Genomic DNA, 16810 nt, shown 5'->3' with positions numbered 1-16810 from the left:
ACTGTGAAAAAGACAATGTTAAGCTGTTATAAAGTGTTGGGACATTTTAAATTGTGGATGGAAGCCAACAGGTTTAAAAATCCGGAAACTGTCTCCCATCTTTTACTGTAAACAAATACTGTGTAGAGTATTTCACAGTGGAGAACTTTGTAGATAAAGCTCAAAATAGAAGTTTGGGAGATTCAGATCAGACAGGACATATTATGCAAGTAGTTGTAGCAGCCTAAAAGCGTATGCATTTTCTATCAAACTGCAAATTTAAATTAAGGGGAACTACGGTACTTATGGAAAACCAAAATATATTAGGCAAAACTAATGTGATCTTGACAAGCCCCAAAAGTTTTTAAAATATGGAGAAATTCATGTGATTTTAACCAATAATGCAAGCGTGACATTTTTTTAAAAGTGTTTTTTTAAATAATGTATTTCTTCTCTGCCTTTTGGCTAAGATCAAAGGCAATATACATATTGCGTTTATGTATGTATGTGTGTATGTGTGTGTGTGTGTGTGTGTATATATATATATATATATATATATATATATATATATATATATATATATATATATATATATATATATATATATATATATATATATATATATATATATATATATATATATATATATATATATATATATATATATATGCTGGTTTTGTTGTATTCGGGTCTTTTCCCGTGTAAGGTTGAGATTGTCTTTGCAACGTTTCGGCAGGATCTCACCTGCCATCTTCAAGCTGTGGGCTTAAAATGTGATCGGAGCTGCCGTCTTTCTGTAAGATGGTGGCTCTTTGGACTTCAAGCCTCTCGTAGGATCTGGTGAGCAAGAAGGTTTCCTCCCCATAGAGGTAAGATATTTGTTTTCGTAGATTTTCACGGGTGTAGGTATGCTGGTTTTGTTGTATTCGGGTCTTTTCCCGTGTAAGGTTGAGATTGTCTTTGCAACGTTTCGGCAGGATCTCACCTGCCATCTTCAAGCTGTGGGTTTTTTATATGCTGGTTTTGTTGTATTCGGGTCTTTTCCTGTGTAAGATTACTTTAATTAATTTTACATGGGAAAAGACCCGAATACAACAAAACCAGCATACCTACACCCGTGAAAATCTACGAAATCATGTGTGTGTGTGTGTGTGTGTGTGTGTGTGTGTGTGTCTTTAGTTGTTCCAGTTTTTCCCCGCATAGAATTGGAAGTATCTTCACGACGTTTCGATGAAGTCTCATTCATCATCTTCAGGTTGGTGCTTCCGGCTTGGTGCTTCCAGGAGCAATGTGAGGTCTCGGACGGTTCCTCTTTTTAACTGCCAGTGGGGATTTGAACTGATTGGGTGGGAGCTTGGCTGCATTCTGATTGGGAGGAGGTGTATTCTGATTGGTAGGGGGCTTGGCTGTGCTCTGATTGGATGGGAGTTTGGCTGTGCTCTGATTGGATGGGGGCGTGTTCTGTATGGGGGGGCTTGGTTGTGCTTGTGTTAGTTTGAGTTGCAGAGGGATTTGAACTGGTGAGTTGCGTTACTGTTGTTTAGCTTTGCGTTTGTGGTAGTGCCACATCTCCGTGGTGGGCATCAGTTTGCTTCATGTATGGATTTGAGGGGTTTAAAGTGGCTAATAATGCAGCTGTGGTCTGGATTCTGGTTTGTGGTTGGGCTTCTGGTTTGAGGTCATCCTCGGTGTGGGTTTGGGCTTGCTTTTGGTGTGGATGGTGATAGTGACATCCTGTGTGGTTTTCGTGAGTGTGGGACTGGTATCATTTTTTGTGTTAGGGACTCGTTTGTTAGTGAGGGCGGGTTTCCAAATGGCTGGTAGGCGGGAGGTATCATCTCGTTTATTCATACTGTGTGGCCTTTTTTCTATCTCAATAGCTTCTCTGATTATTCTGTTGTTAAAGTGTTCAATTTTGGCAATAGTTCTGGTCTTTTTAAAGTCTATATCATGTCCTGTGGCTTTGAGGTGTTGGACCAGGGAAGAAGTTGGTTCCTCCTTTCTGACTGAGTTTTAGTGTTCTTCAATGCGTGCCTTTATTCTTCTGTTGGTCTGTCAAACCTCAAAACACACACACACACACATACACACACACACACACACACACACACACAAACAATATATCTATTACCTTTGATATACTATATATATCTCAAACATATACTAGACACCCGTGATGGTGAACCTATGACCCACTTGCCACAGGTGGCATGGGAAGCCCTCTCTACGGACATGTGAGCCGTCGCCCCAGCTCAACTCCACCATGCATGCGCAGGGTGTCAGGAGCACAGGGGGGGATGTGTGATCATGCGCAGGGAGTTAGGGCGCACAGGGGGTGGGGTGCTGCATGTGGATTGTATTATGGGTGTGGGCATGTGCACGCACTTTCGCTACACGATGACAAATAGATTAGCCATCACTGATATATACTACACACACACACACACACACACTATATATATATATATATGTGTGTGTGTGTGTGTGTTTGTGTGTGTGTGTGTGTGTTGTATTTGTGCTGATAAATAAATAAAAGGAGACTAGTATAGATCTATTTCAAACTATTTAGCTCTCATCAGCTAGCCATACCCTTACTGGGATTTGAATATATATAGTGTATTTGTTTTCATTGATTTTCACGGGTTTAGGTATGCTGGTCTTGTTGTATTCAGGTCTTTTCCCATGTAAAATTGAGATTGTTGAAGTGTTCAGTTTTGGAGATTAACCTGGTTCCTCCAAAATTAATTTCATGTCCTGTAGCTTTAAAAAGGAAAAGGAAGGAAGTTTTTTTCTTTTTTTCTGACTGCATTCTTGTGTTCTGCGATGCGTGTACTTATTCTCCTGTTTTTTTGTCCTATGTATGTTGCAGGGCAGATTTTGTATGGTATTTTGTAGAGTCCTTGGTTTCCTAGCTGGATTTTATCTTTGGGGTTTCTTAAAATGTTGGCTATTTTTTGGTCAGTGTTGAAGGTTGTCTTGATATTGTGTTTATGGAGAATTTTGCTGATTTTATCTGTGGTGCCTTTGATGTAAAGGAGGAGGGCGATGCCATTGTCCTGTTCTGTGTCTCGGTTCTTGGGGGGAGTCTCCCTTTGGATTAGATTGGTAATTGTTTTTCTTTGGAATCCGTTGGAGATTAATACATTTGTGAGAGTGTGTAATTCGGTTTTCAAGTGGTCTTTGTCAGCTAGGCATTTGGTTCTGGAGATGAGGGTCTACAGAGTTGATCTGTGCAGGGTGGTGATGGGATTCTGCGTTTAAGTAGTGGTTGGTGTGTGTTTTTTTCTGGTAGATGGTGTGTCCTAGGGAGCCATTGGGTTTATTGTAGATTAGGACGTCCAGAAATGGAAATTGGTTGTTTGCTTCTATTTCCATAGTGAATTGTATTTTGGGGTGTAGGCTGTTGAGATGTGTGAAGAACTTTCATGATTTGGCCACATGGGAAAGAAACACTGGACAACTTCCTCACACACCTCAACAACCTACACCCCAAAATACAATTCACTATGGAAATAGAAGCAAACAACAAACTTCCCTTTCTGGACGTCCTAATCTACAAAAAACCCAATGGCTCCCTAGGACACACCATCTACCAGAAAAAAAACACAGGTTAATCCCCAAAACTGAACACTTCAACAAGAGAATAATTATGGAAGCTATTGAAATAGGGAAACACCCCCACAATATAAATAAACGTGATGATACCTCCCACCTACCAAACATCTGGAAACCAGCCCTAGTCAACTAACGAGCCCCACCCACCACCCAGGCTGTTACAACACGAAACAGCAATGGACACAAAGCCAGCACCAATCAGCACCAATCTACCAATCTTGATACAATCACACAATCAATCATTCCACTTACTGAAACAAAGCCAGCACTCCACACACACCTCAAGATTTATAGAAAGACGGCAGTTCCGACCACGCTTTAAGCCCAAAACCCAGCCTGAAGATGGCGAGTGAGACCTCACGAAATGTTGCCAAGACAATCTCAATATTACACGGGAAAAGACCCGAATACAACAAGACCAACATAGGTATATGTATACATATACATACACACACACACACACAGACATACATACATACATACACACATATACTGTATATACACACATACATACATGTGTGTGTATATATTTGTGTGTGTGCTTATTTATATATGTGTGTGTATGTTTATGTATGTGTGTGTATAGTGTGTGTGTGTGTGTGTGTGTGTGTTAGAATTGAACTGCATATTTTGAAAGAATTGAAAAGAAAGAAAGGTAGAAAAAAAGGAAGATAGTGCAAAAAGAAAAAAAGGACAGGGAATTCTCACCTTATCACCACAATTGAACCCAATATTTCTGTTGTTAAATGAAACATTTGTTAAGTGCATTTTGTCCCACTTTACGACTTTTCTTGCTACAGTAGTTAAGTGAATCACTGCAGTTGACAAGTTAGTAACCCGGTTGTTAAGTGAATCTGGCTTCCCCATTGATTTTGCTTGTGAGAAAGTTGCAAAAGGTTGCAAAATTCCATGGCCTTGGGACATAGCAACAATGATAAATATGAACCTGTTGCCAAGCATCTGAATTTTGATCTCATGATCATAGGCATGCTGCAAAGGTCATAACTGTGAAAAATGGTCATAAGTCACTTTTTTATGCCATTATAACTTTGAACGGTCACTAAATGAATTGTTGTTAAGACAAGAACTACCTGTAAAGAAAATAGAAAAGGAATGACTTCCATCTATCTGTGTTTCAGGGAAGGTCTGAGGAAACACCATTCAGAATGGCCAGAGCACAATCAGCAAACTACTAGTAGTAGTCAATAGTAGTTGGTAGGGTTGGATCGGGACTAATTTAGTCATGCTTTGTGATTAATGACTATCATTGGTCTGGATCCAATCCTACAGGTAGTATTTCTGCTCTGTGTGATTCATGAATTGTTCTCTAAAGACCTCCCTTTCAGGAGGTCCTCAAAGTAGTTTTGTCATTAAAGAACCTGTTGTACCATGCTTGACTTCTATTAAGACTTTGATTGTTTGGCATTATCTAATAAACTGTCCTATCTTTATTCAGTTCCACTTGAGTTCAACTCATGAGATTCAATTACCAAGTTCTGACAGGGAATTTTCATTCTAATGTTCTCCTATCTAGGAATTTTATCTGCAGAGCTACTGAATGTGCAAAGAATAATGAAGGAAAATATTGATCTTCAGCATAAATTAGTGTATATGAATCTCATCATTCAAACACCCCCCAAAATTGTATTCTTACCTTAACATTTGGCTTGCTCATACAAAAGGTTGAAATAATTTATTAAAATGTTTCAACTCCTCCCCTTGGGATGCTGCTACAGGACATTGCATGCCAAACAACTAGACACAAAGCAAGTTTTTTCCCCTCATGCCATCACTCTACTGAACATCTAATTCCCACAGTACTGTTCTTATGTAGGCTGTATTACTATTATCCTTCTCATCTTTTCTGTTGCCATCTCTTATTGGTACCATTATTATGATTATTATTACTCTATTGTTTTGCATGTACAGTGAGAGTGCACCAGAAACAAATTCATTATGTGCCTAATCACACTTGGCCAAATAAAATATTCTACTCTACTCTACTCTACTCTACTCTACTCTACTCTACTCTACTCTACTCTACTCTACTCTACTCTACTCATTTTGTTCTGTTCTGTTCTGTTCTGTCTGTAGGCAGCTTGACTTCAGGTTTTCCTAAGCCATGAGCCATCTTCATTGGGGACTACCCTATCCCAGAAAGTTGTTTGTCTTTGGGAATTATGGAAATTGAAGACCAATCACACTGGAAGGCATTCATACTAGAAAAAGATGCTTCAGCTTCATACCACCTTTACAAAAACATAGATGAACAGTATCCAGCAAAACAAATTGTCTAGTGATAAACAATTAGCCCAACTTTATACATTGCCTTTCCCAGTTATTTATGGTCTGTCATTTCTAGCACGGGCATCGGATTGCATGAAATGAAAATGAGATGTCTTCTCCTTAAATGTGGATAAAGATTTGACAGCCAAGCTTTCCAAAATTCTTGTACAAGAATGCAAAACCAGATTCCTTAGAATCAGTTGTCAGATCCCTTGCTATAATCAACTCCATTCTTAAGTGATATAAATCAAGTGTACTTACACTTTGGCCAGAATTAGATAGTGTGCCCCTGGAATATTAGATGTCATTCATATTTTTTCCTCAAAGAGAAGAATCTGGATTCACTCATTATTGCTCAGAATTCCATATCTACACTATTCCATGCGTTTACGCCAATTGGCAGGAGTCAGCTATCCACTGAATATATTAGAGAATTTATCTACAGCTTGACATGAAAATGTTTTGAGGTTTCAGGAACAGTTTAAAATATTTTGAAATTCTCAGAAAAATGAAAAGACTAAATGAAATCAGGAAGAGTCCAGTGACTCCCTAAAAGGCTTCCAAGTCCCCATGGCCTAGTTGCCTTGTCACCAGACAGGGCAACAACTTTTTTGTTTTGTTTTGAGGGCAGAAACAAAGAATGTTGGTCTTTATTCACTTTTTTTCCTTTCACAAATTGCATCTCCAGGTGCACTGCTGTGCTTTGAAAGTCATCTTTTCCTTTTAGCCTCCTGAAATCATCTTGTCTGAATGCACTCACATCTGGGGCAATAGAGGCAGTCCTTAACTTACAAACCCACTTCAGAACAGAATTTCCGTTGCTAAGCAAGGCAGTGGCTAAAGAAATTGTATCCAATTTTGCAATCTTTTTTTTTTTTGCCACAATTGTTAAATGAATCCCTGCAGATGTGATTCATTTGTTAAGGGAATATGACTTCCCCCGGTGACTTTACTTATTATAAGCTGGCTGGGAAGATCACAAACGGCAGTCACATGACCCTGGGATAACTGCATCTGCTGTAAATACATGTCAGTTGCCAAGCCCCTGAATTTTGATCATGTGACCACGGGGAAAATACTGCAATGGTCACAGGTGCAAAGAACAGCTGTAAATCTGTTTGTCAGTGCCATTCAGGGGGTAAATGCTACTGGTTCAGATTGGTTCACCCAAACCAATAGTAAAAAGGCTACTCATTCACCCGAACCAGTGGTTTAAAAAAATGCTACCAGTTCGGGCGAAGTGGTTTTTCCAACGATCAGCTGGGATGCACGATTTATATTTGTCAACTTGTAAAGCGTTTCCATGACTACTATCATTGATATAGGAAAAGGGAGGAGAATTCCATGCATATCTTTGGCCAGAGTCAGGTCTCATATTCCTACAGCTGGCATGTGAAATGCGCATGTTCATAGCCTGTTGCAGCACATTGTTGGTGGATGTGATTTATGACACAGACAGAAGGGGGGGGATACAGGGGTAAAGTTCAAACGCAATTAAGCCGAAGTCAGTTTCGGCTCCCCAGAAGAACATGCCAAAATGTTGATCCTAATAAATGAATGGATTCCTTTTGAACTTTGTCTTGAAGCTCGTAAATGAATTAAGTCTTTTGGAAACTTCACAATATTAGCTAGAAAGCAGGATTTCCTACCAAACCGGTAGCAAAGGTAAGTGGATTTCACCCCTGGTGCCATTGTAACTTTGAACCGTTGCTAAATGAATGGTAAGTCAGGGACTACCTATAGTAGCCCTAAGCTAATATTTTGCTGGAGGAAGATACTGCAGTTGGTATCACAATTGAAGTTATGCTTGACTTCTCTGTGTAATGACAACACATGGGTAAGCAGGAGGGCGGCTTTAATGACAATGCAGCACCACCACCATCTTGGGCAGTTTTAATACCACTCTTACCAATTGGATGCTGCTGCCTTTGCCAAAAGTACTAAAGTGTGCATTTGCCCATTGTTAATATCTCATAGTGCTTTCCATCCCTTGTGCATTCAACTAATGTTGTCTGACAATGTAACAGAGTTAGTTTTACTTGAAAATAATCCACCATCCAATGGTTAAGAAATTCACCTGGAAGGTTGATTTGATTAATGGCTTTGCCAGATGAATGCAGAATTCTTGAACACCAGAAGTTTGTATATCAATGCAAGATGCTTTCCTGGCCACAGAAATAGCACATGCTTTACCTATCACCCAGATATCATAGCTCAACATAGCACAGAGTAGTGGAAATTTAATGAATGTAAATCACTGATGGCAGCAGCAGATACAGCATTGAGAAGTGTGGGTGTGCACATGCTAATAACCTTGACCCTAGGTTTAAAAAAATGTATTGATATTCCACCAACTTCTTTAAGATTCAGACCATAATAGCAGCATGGTCCTGGAGCTTCTATAACTTCAAGTTCTGTTCTTGAAACCCTAGTCCTGCACATGTATATCAAGATAAATCTACTAGTGTGGTATCTTCCTGATAATTTAGCTCCTACAATCATTTAGCAATGCTGTTTGGAGTTTATGAGAACTGAAGTTTAAGAAATGTGAAAACACTCGTTTGAGAAAGACAGTCTAATGTGAGTTTTGAACAATACATTGTTGGAAGTGCATAGTTGAACATATATAATTTTGACTCTTCAGACTAAAACATGAACCACAATGTATTTGATACATACAGTTCTCTGAGTATTATGAGGTAGCCTGTCAATAATAGATAGATATACCTTATATGAGGAGAACTCGATGCAAAAGTCTATACAGGTCTATGCAAAATGATATTTATAAAAATGTGCCAGTTCATTACAGTTGGAAAAGCTGTTTGCAAAGGTAAAATTGCAAACAAATATTCATATCTGGGGAAGTATACACTACATGCAAATTTTATTTCATTTTTAAAAGTTGATTTACTTACATAAAGGAGAAATTGAGAAGATTTAAAAATAAAGATTTGCCCATCCCTACTAAAGATTATTTGGCTGTGCAGTTGTCATTGATAGCCTTCTAAGGCAAGTTGTTTTGCTTCCAGGTTGCTGGTTCAAAACCACCAGAAATGGTTTATTATTGTTTACTTCATGTAACTACCTAGCTTCCTCTAGCCAGCTGAGGGCTTTCTTTCTTTCTTTCTTTCTTTCTTTCTTTCTTTCTTTCTTTCTTTCTTTCTTTCTCTCTCTCTCTCTCTCTCTCTCTCTCTCTCTCTCTCTCTCTCGTTTTCCTCCCTCCCTCCCTCCTTCCTTCTTAAATGCAGAGGTCCAATATTTCATTATTTATTCACTTACATTGATTAAAAATTTACCCTTTTGTTCTAAGCTGCCTAGAGTTACCATGTATGAATTGGGGGAATCATATAAACTGTGAAATAATAAAAAAAATACCCAAATTTCTGCTGAGTTTTGAGTCACTAATATTTCTTCTTTCATTCCTGTTTTATCTAATGAAGAAGAAAATACTGGTTCCCCCAGGCAACTAATAAAGAATTTAATTTCTGCTGATTACTTTTTAAGAGAACATGATTTGCATAATTGCAGTTATGGGTAAAAATTATTCCAAATTGTGTTATGTATTTATGACTATATGTTCAGTTGTTTTCTGGGCATAAAACTGTATATGAATCAGGTAAGCAGAAGTTCAAGACTGCATTCGATGCCTAGTCTAAACCATTTTTTAAAAAATATCTAAAGATGTATCATACCAGCAATATTAAAAGGGGAGATTCACGATTTTTCCTTGCCTGGTATAAGTTAAATGAAAGTAGTTATATTGTCAAGCAGTGTTATATTCCTAACCCAACTATTTATGTTGTGGTTGACCAAGCTGCACTCATTTGGGAACATTTCCTTTACCATTGTATTGTTATAGACCCATGTTGGCAAACTTATGGTATGTGTGCCAAAGGTGGCACGCAGAGCCCTCTCTGCTGGCATGCGCACCGTTGCCCCAGGTCAGATCTCCCTGGCATTTCTTTCATGAGCCTCTGTTTCCCTGCAAATGATGAAACAGAAGCTCACAAAGAAAAAGAACTTACCTCTTGCCACGCTGCTGGTGTTGGGATGTCCCACCTCCCACCGGCCAGCTGGTCTTCGGGTCTCTGCTATGCATACGTGCATGTCTGCACATTTGCACATGTCTTTGCATGTGTTATGATCGCGCATATCCATGCATGCGCATATCTGTGCATGTCCCTGCACGTGCACACACCTTTTGGCTTGGACATGTGCATGTGCGCAGTTTGGGCACTCAGTTTCTAAAAGGTTCGCCATCCCTGTTATAGGCTTTTCCTTTTACCAAGAGAGCTATTCATACAGTACTGAAGAGCCTGTAAGGATCATTAGCCAAACTGATCTCAAAGAAATTCTTCCTGCTTCTAAATATAAGCAGATGATTGCATTGGTCAATGGGACTTTTTTCCTTAACCTTTTAGGATGCCAAAGGTAACTCGCTCTGGCTATTTCCAGTTGCTACCTACCCTAATATTAGACATAAACAGTCTTTGCTTTAGGCAAACATTTCTGAGAAGTGAATAATCCTGTGCATTAAGTGGAATTCTATGAAGAGTAAGGTCTCAGAAAAGGAAAATGTGAAAAAGGAGACCCATCTAAAGCCATGAAGATGAAACAGTTATGGGGAAGGCATGTAGGTCACTAATACTTCATAATTGATATTTATAGTAACAAAGGAGTCAAAGAGGTTTTGATAGGGAGGCAGGGAGTCTGGAGAAATTCTATCACAGCATAATAATAGTTGGGTGCAACAATAGGAAAACTTTTGTTATAAACAAACATCTGTGTGAAGCACTTTCGTTTGGAAGGGCAATCGTGCCTGGCCAAACCTTAAGGACAAACAATCTCATACTGTGAAATAGAAAGCTATTTGATGTGATCTATAATCAGATTTTAAGTAACCAGGTTTAATGGTAGACCTAACCCTACTGCCACACTCAGTATAGAAATTAGAAATAACATACCACATAATTGCTAGGAAGGAACAAATATAAAGGTAAGCAAGAGATCTATAAAAATAACAGATTGTTAGCAAACAAAAAAATCTGCCTGGACCAATTCCCAGTGTCAATTGGACAATTCCAACTGCACAACGGTTGGACAATTCCAAGTGCACAAATGGTATATTTAGGCACCAACTTTCTCCTGTGATATATAGTAGTTTTCATCAGTTAAGGTTCAGAAGAGTCTTGACCTAAACAGAGGTTCATGTAAATTCTATTGGTTTGATTAATCCAATTACCATATCCTGTAGCATGCATTTTACAAGTTTATGATAAACTGAGTGTGGACAAATTTTGTCTGACTTGAAAATAATACAAACAAAATAGTTGATTAAATTGATTTAATATATAGATATAGATGGTGGTGTTTGTAATAACCAGGATGACATGTATACACGAAGATATTGTCATGGAATGCTGTGAGTATGTACTTGCTTCCTGATGAATGTTACAAATATACCAGCGGCAGTAATACCACGTGTGCTTCATTTATCATCCTTCACCTAGACCCCCAATTGAGATGTGTAAAAAAATTTTCGTGGGTGTGAAAGACGAATATTTGTTTCCATACCATAACCTTAGCTCATCTCCTTCATTGGCCCCTTTTGTTTTTAAATGCAAAGAAGCATTTATATTTAAACCATTTCTTCATAGTACAATTATTCCAGACTGAACTATGGGCTGCATGTTAAACTTCATGTATACATAAAAAGATGAATAATAATAATAATAATAATAATAATAATAATAATAATAATAACAACAACAACAACAACAACAACTCCGCCGTTGCCGGTCCCAAGCCCGGATGAGAAAGGAGGAGGGTTGGGGTCAGGTTGGCAACCTGGCCCCATAAAAAAAACCCCGCCAACCCATATAACATGGTGAAAGAAACAAATAAAAATTCTATACCGCATCGGTCGTCGCGCGGGTTAACAAGGGCCGCGGCGGATGTTGAGGTCCCTGGACATCCGTCGACAAGTGGGCTACAAGTGGACCAGCCAACAAAACGACAAAAATATAGTGCAGATGAAAACCGTGCCATAATGGCCTGTTATTACAACTCAGAGCCTGGGAAAAGAGGTTATTTAAAGCGAATGTATGAATTATGGAAACAACAACATCCAGATTCAAATGTTAGTGAACAACGACTTGCAGATCAAAGGCGATTTATTACACGGAATAAAGTGTTTAGTGAAGTTGAACTTGAGGAAATTGAAGTAAATTGCAAAACTAAGAAAACAACATCACAAGCAGAAATAACTGATACTCAAGACACACCTAAAGACATTGTAGTAGAACTCCCAGAAGAAGATGTCGGGGAGGAAATAACAACACTATCACCAGAACCAGTTATCACTGAACCAACTGATGAACTAACTCAGAAACAAAAAGAATTGAAGGACAAGATCATGGAGCATTTTCTGCTTAATAAGGAACGGCAACGTTTACCATCATTAAAAACTGTGCCTAAGAAAATTTTGGCCCCTATCATGAAAATGGTTAATGCAGTGCTTTCAACAATTGAATCGGGATCCATCTTGGAAACGAACCAGTTAATGTACAGCGCAGCCACAATAGTCACTAATGAACTAGGCATTAAAATCAAAGCACCTAGTTACACAACAGAAAAAGCATCAAAGCCAAAGTGGAAAATCCGATTGGAACAAAAAGTCAAAAAATTAAGGGCAGATGCTAGCAATTTGAAGACCATGCGTGAGCAACGGCTTAGAAACAACAAAATTATAGATCAGCTAATCAGAAGGTATAGATTGGATACAAGAAACATCAATGAAGCTGTAGAGATTGTAAAACAGCAGATAACAGCAACAGCTAGGAAAATTGAAAGATATGAGGCACGAATCATCCAATATAAACAAAATCAGCAATTTCGATCAGACCAACGGCGTTTTTATCAAAGTCTTAATGTGAATGATGACACCAAAAGTCAAAAACCAGAAAAGCAGGCCACAGTTGAATTCTGGAAAGAATTGTGGGAAAATGCAAAGGACTACAATAAGGAAGCAAAATGGATACATGACTTTGAGAAAAGCATTGGCAACAAACAAATGCAATTATTAGAAATAACAACTGAGATGGTCAAAAATCGAGTAAAAAAAGTAAAGAATTGGACATCACCTGGAAAGGACCAATTACATGGTTTCTGGCTCAAATATCTGACCAGTTTACATTCAATATTGGCCAGGCAACTGAATGAGATGTTACAAAATGGCCAAATTGATGAATGGTTGACAACTGGAAAAACATACTTGATTCAGAAAGATGCAACTAAAGGAACAATACTTGAAAACTACAGACCAATAACATGCTTGCCAACAACCTTCAAATTACTCACAGGCATTATTGCAGATAACATTATGGATTATTTGGAAACAAACAACATCTTGCCAGTAGAGCAAAAAGGCAACAAAAGAAGGAGTAGGGGCACAAAAGATCAGCTCCTAATTGATAAAATGATATTAGAAAATTGTAAGAAAAGAAAAATGAACTTGAATGTGGTCTGGATTGATTAAAAAAAAGCATTCGACTCATTGCCACATAGTTGGATCATAAAATGCTTAGAAACAACTGGCATTAGTAAAAATATTACATCCTTCACTGAAAAGGCGATGAAACAATGGAGAACTGAGTTGGCAGTAGGGAATGAGAACTACGGAATGGTCAATATCAAGCGAGGAATTTTCCAGGGTGATTCACTTTCACCTCTTCTCTTCATCATCGCGATGATCCCACTATCAGTAATCTTAAAAAAAATGAAATTAGGCTACCAAACAGCCCATGAAGCTGAAAAAATTTCACATTTATTATATATGGATGATTTGAAACTCTATGGAAAGTCAGAAATAGAAATCCAATCACTGACAAACACAGTCCGAGTATTCAGCACCGATATTTCAATGCAGTTTGGCATGGAAAAATGCGCCACTGTATCCATAAAAAGGGGCAAAATCACTACGTGTGAGGGAATTGAAATGCCCAATGGCCAACTAATTAAATGCAATGAAAATGAAGCCTACAAATACTTAGGCATTTTGCAGTTGGATAACATCAAACATGGAGAAGTAAAAACTATTGTCAGGAGAGAGTACACCAACAGAGGAAAATTTTGAAATCTAAATTAAATGGTGGAAATACAATCAAGGCCATAAATACCTGGGCAATACCAGTTATAAGATACACAGCTGGTATAGTAAACTGGACACAAACTGATTTGGACATTTTGGACCGAAAAACCAGGAAACTAATGACAATGCACTACAGTTTACATCCACGTGGTGACACTGATAGACTATACCTGCCCGAAAAATCAGGTGGCAGAGGATTATTACAAGTGAAGCAAATAGTTGAAGAAGAAAAACATGCACTGGCTGATTATTTAAAAGAAAGTCAAGAACATCTATTAATCGAAGTAAAGAACAAAAATCTATTGACGGCCCAACAGACGAAACAAGAATACAAAAAAGATGTGATAAAATTAAGAATGGAGAGTTGGCAGAACAAAGCATTGCATGGTCAATTTCTGGAAAAAATAAAAGATAAAGTGGACAGTGAAAAACTTGGTTATGGTTAACAGCAGGTACATTAAAGAAAGAAACAGAGTCACTAATCCTGGCTGCGCAAGAACAAGCTATCCGAACAAATGCCATTAAGGCCAAAATCGAAAAATCCTCTGATGATGCCAAATGCAGACTCTGCAAAGAAGTTGATGAAACTGTTGACCACATACTCAGCTGCTGTAAAAAAATCGCGCAGACTGACTATAAAATGCGGCACAATTCAGTGGCACAAATGATCCACTGGAATTTGTGCAAAAATTATAATATTAAAACAGCAACAAACTGGTGGGAACATAAGCCTGAAAAAGTCGTTGAGAGTCAAATGGTCAAGATCTTGTGGGATTTTCGCATACAAACGGATAAAATACTGGCGCATAATACACCAGACATCACACTGGTTGAGAAAAATAAGGTTACAATCATAGACATCGCAATACCAGGTGATAGCAGGGTCGCCGAGAAGGAATATGAAAAAATCGCGAAATACCAGGACTTAAAAATCGAAATCCAACGATTATGGCACAAACCAGCAGTGGTAATTCCAGTGGTAATCGGCACACTGGGTGTTATTCCAAAAGCACTGGAATTACATTTAAAACAGTTAAAAATTGACAAAATCACCATCAGTCAAATGCAAAAGGCTGCACTGCTTGGATCTGCACACATATTACGAAAATACGTTACGACGTCCTAGGCCCCTGGGTGGGGCCCGACTAGTAATTAATGCCAAATCTGGCGAAACAACTGGCCGCTGTGATACACTTCTGTTGATGCAATAATAATAATAATAAAATTTTATTTGTTAGCCGCACCCTCTCCCGAAGGACTCGGGGCGGCGTACAATAAAAACACATAAAATACAAATATGGACAATACATACACAAAAATATAGACGTATACGTGGAGGAGGTAGACAGATGAATGGAAACAATTAAAATCGCAATTTAAAATCCCCTAAATAAAATTAGAATTAAAAAAACCCGTCAGGAGTGATATGATCAAAGTATGGTTGAGCCAGGCCAGCTACCTGGAATAGGTGGGTCTTGAGCTTTACACGGAAGGAGCGGAGGTCAGAGGTAGTCCTAATATCCGGAGGGAGGTCATTCCACAGGGCTGGGCCCGCCACAGAGAAGGCTCTGCTCCTAGGCGCCGCCGAATGATGGCAATATATATGAAAGATGGCTAATTTTTGAAAAGGTCAAAAATTAATGACCAATTAGTAACATTTCAAAGTTTCAGTAATGTTTTAAAAATAGAATAATTAAAGTGGTCACACTAAGACTAGCTACTGTGCATGTTCAAGTTTGTCTTTTGCCTGTAGTTTTCTGTCATTTGCATATGCTCCTAACCAGCCATCTTCACAGGTACCTTGTGCTTAAAGAGAATGGGCTTCACAAAGTAGTTTAAATTCAATATCAACTCCTCCGTGTAAACACCTACAGAAAAAAAAAATAGAATAAAACCAACCTATGGTAACAAAGCTATTACTATAGTAGCACCATGGAGTTTCTAATGACAATATGTTTTGAAGAACTGATGGATAACAACAGCAGGAAGGGGACCATTGTGGAAACAGGATCATGAACTTGAGCAAGGTCATCCACAGGATTGGTGAATCAATCAATCAATCAATCAAAATCCCACCCTTTTAAAATGTATGTTACGTAGTTGCACACTTATACAAAGGAGCAAGAGTACATTCACATAGTCGTTTTGATGTCTCCAACTGTCCTGTGGTCACTCTAAGGCAGGGGTGTCCAAACTTTTTGCGAGGAGGGCCAGATTTGGTGAGGTGAAAATGTGTGGGGCCGATCATTCAGCCTGACATTCTTTGAACCCTTAACATTAAATGCGAATTAACTACCGTATTTTTCGGAGTATAAGACGTACCAAGATTTTGAAGAGGCAAATTAAAAAAAAAGTTTTTGCACTCTCCCACGAAAATGGGCCTATTTTTTAAAGGGCATGAATAGCCTTTAAGAGGCTTCTAGAGTGCTCCTAGGGGCTGGGGGGGCAAAGTTGAGCAAAAAATGGCCCGTTTTTTGCTCATTTATGCCCTCCACAGCCCCCAGGAGCACTCTGAAAACCTCCTAAAGGCTATGCACAGCCATTTTGGTGAAGGGGGCAGAGTTTTGGGAGGCAAAAAATGCTGTATTCAGTGTATAAGATGCACCCAGATTTTTAGCCTCTTTTTTGAGGGGAAAAAGATGCATCTTTATACGTCGAAAAATACAGTATTTTATGAAAGACTAAACAAATAACTCCAGTGGGGAGAAGAGGCTGCGGGCCGCTTGAAATTTGAAAAAGGGCCACATTTGGCCCCTGGGACTTGGACATGCCTGCTCTAAG

Source organism: Natrix helvetica (assembly GCF_964273705.1).
Source record: "Natrix helvetica genome assembly, chromosome: 2".
NCBI lineage: Eukaryota > Metazoa > Chordata > Lepidosauria > Squamata > Natricidae > Natrix > Natrix helvetica.
This window is presented reverse-complemented; position numbering follows the sequence as displayed.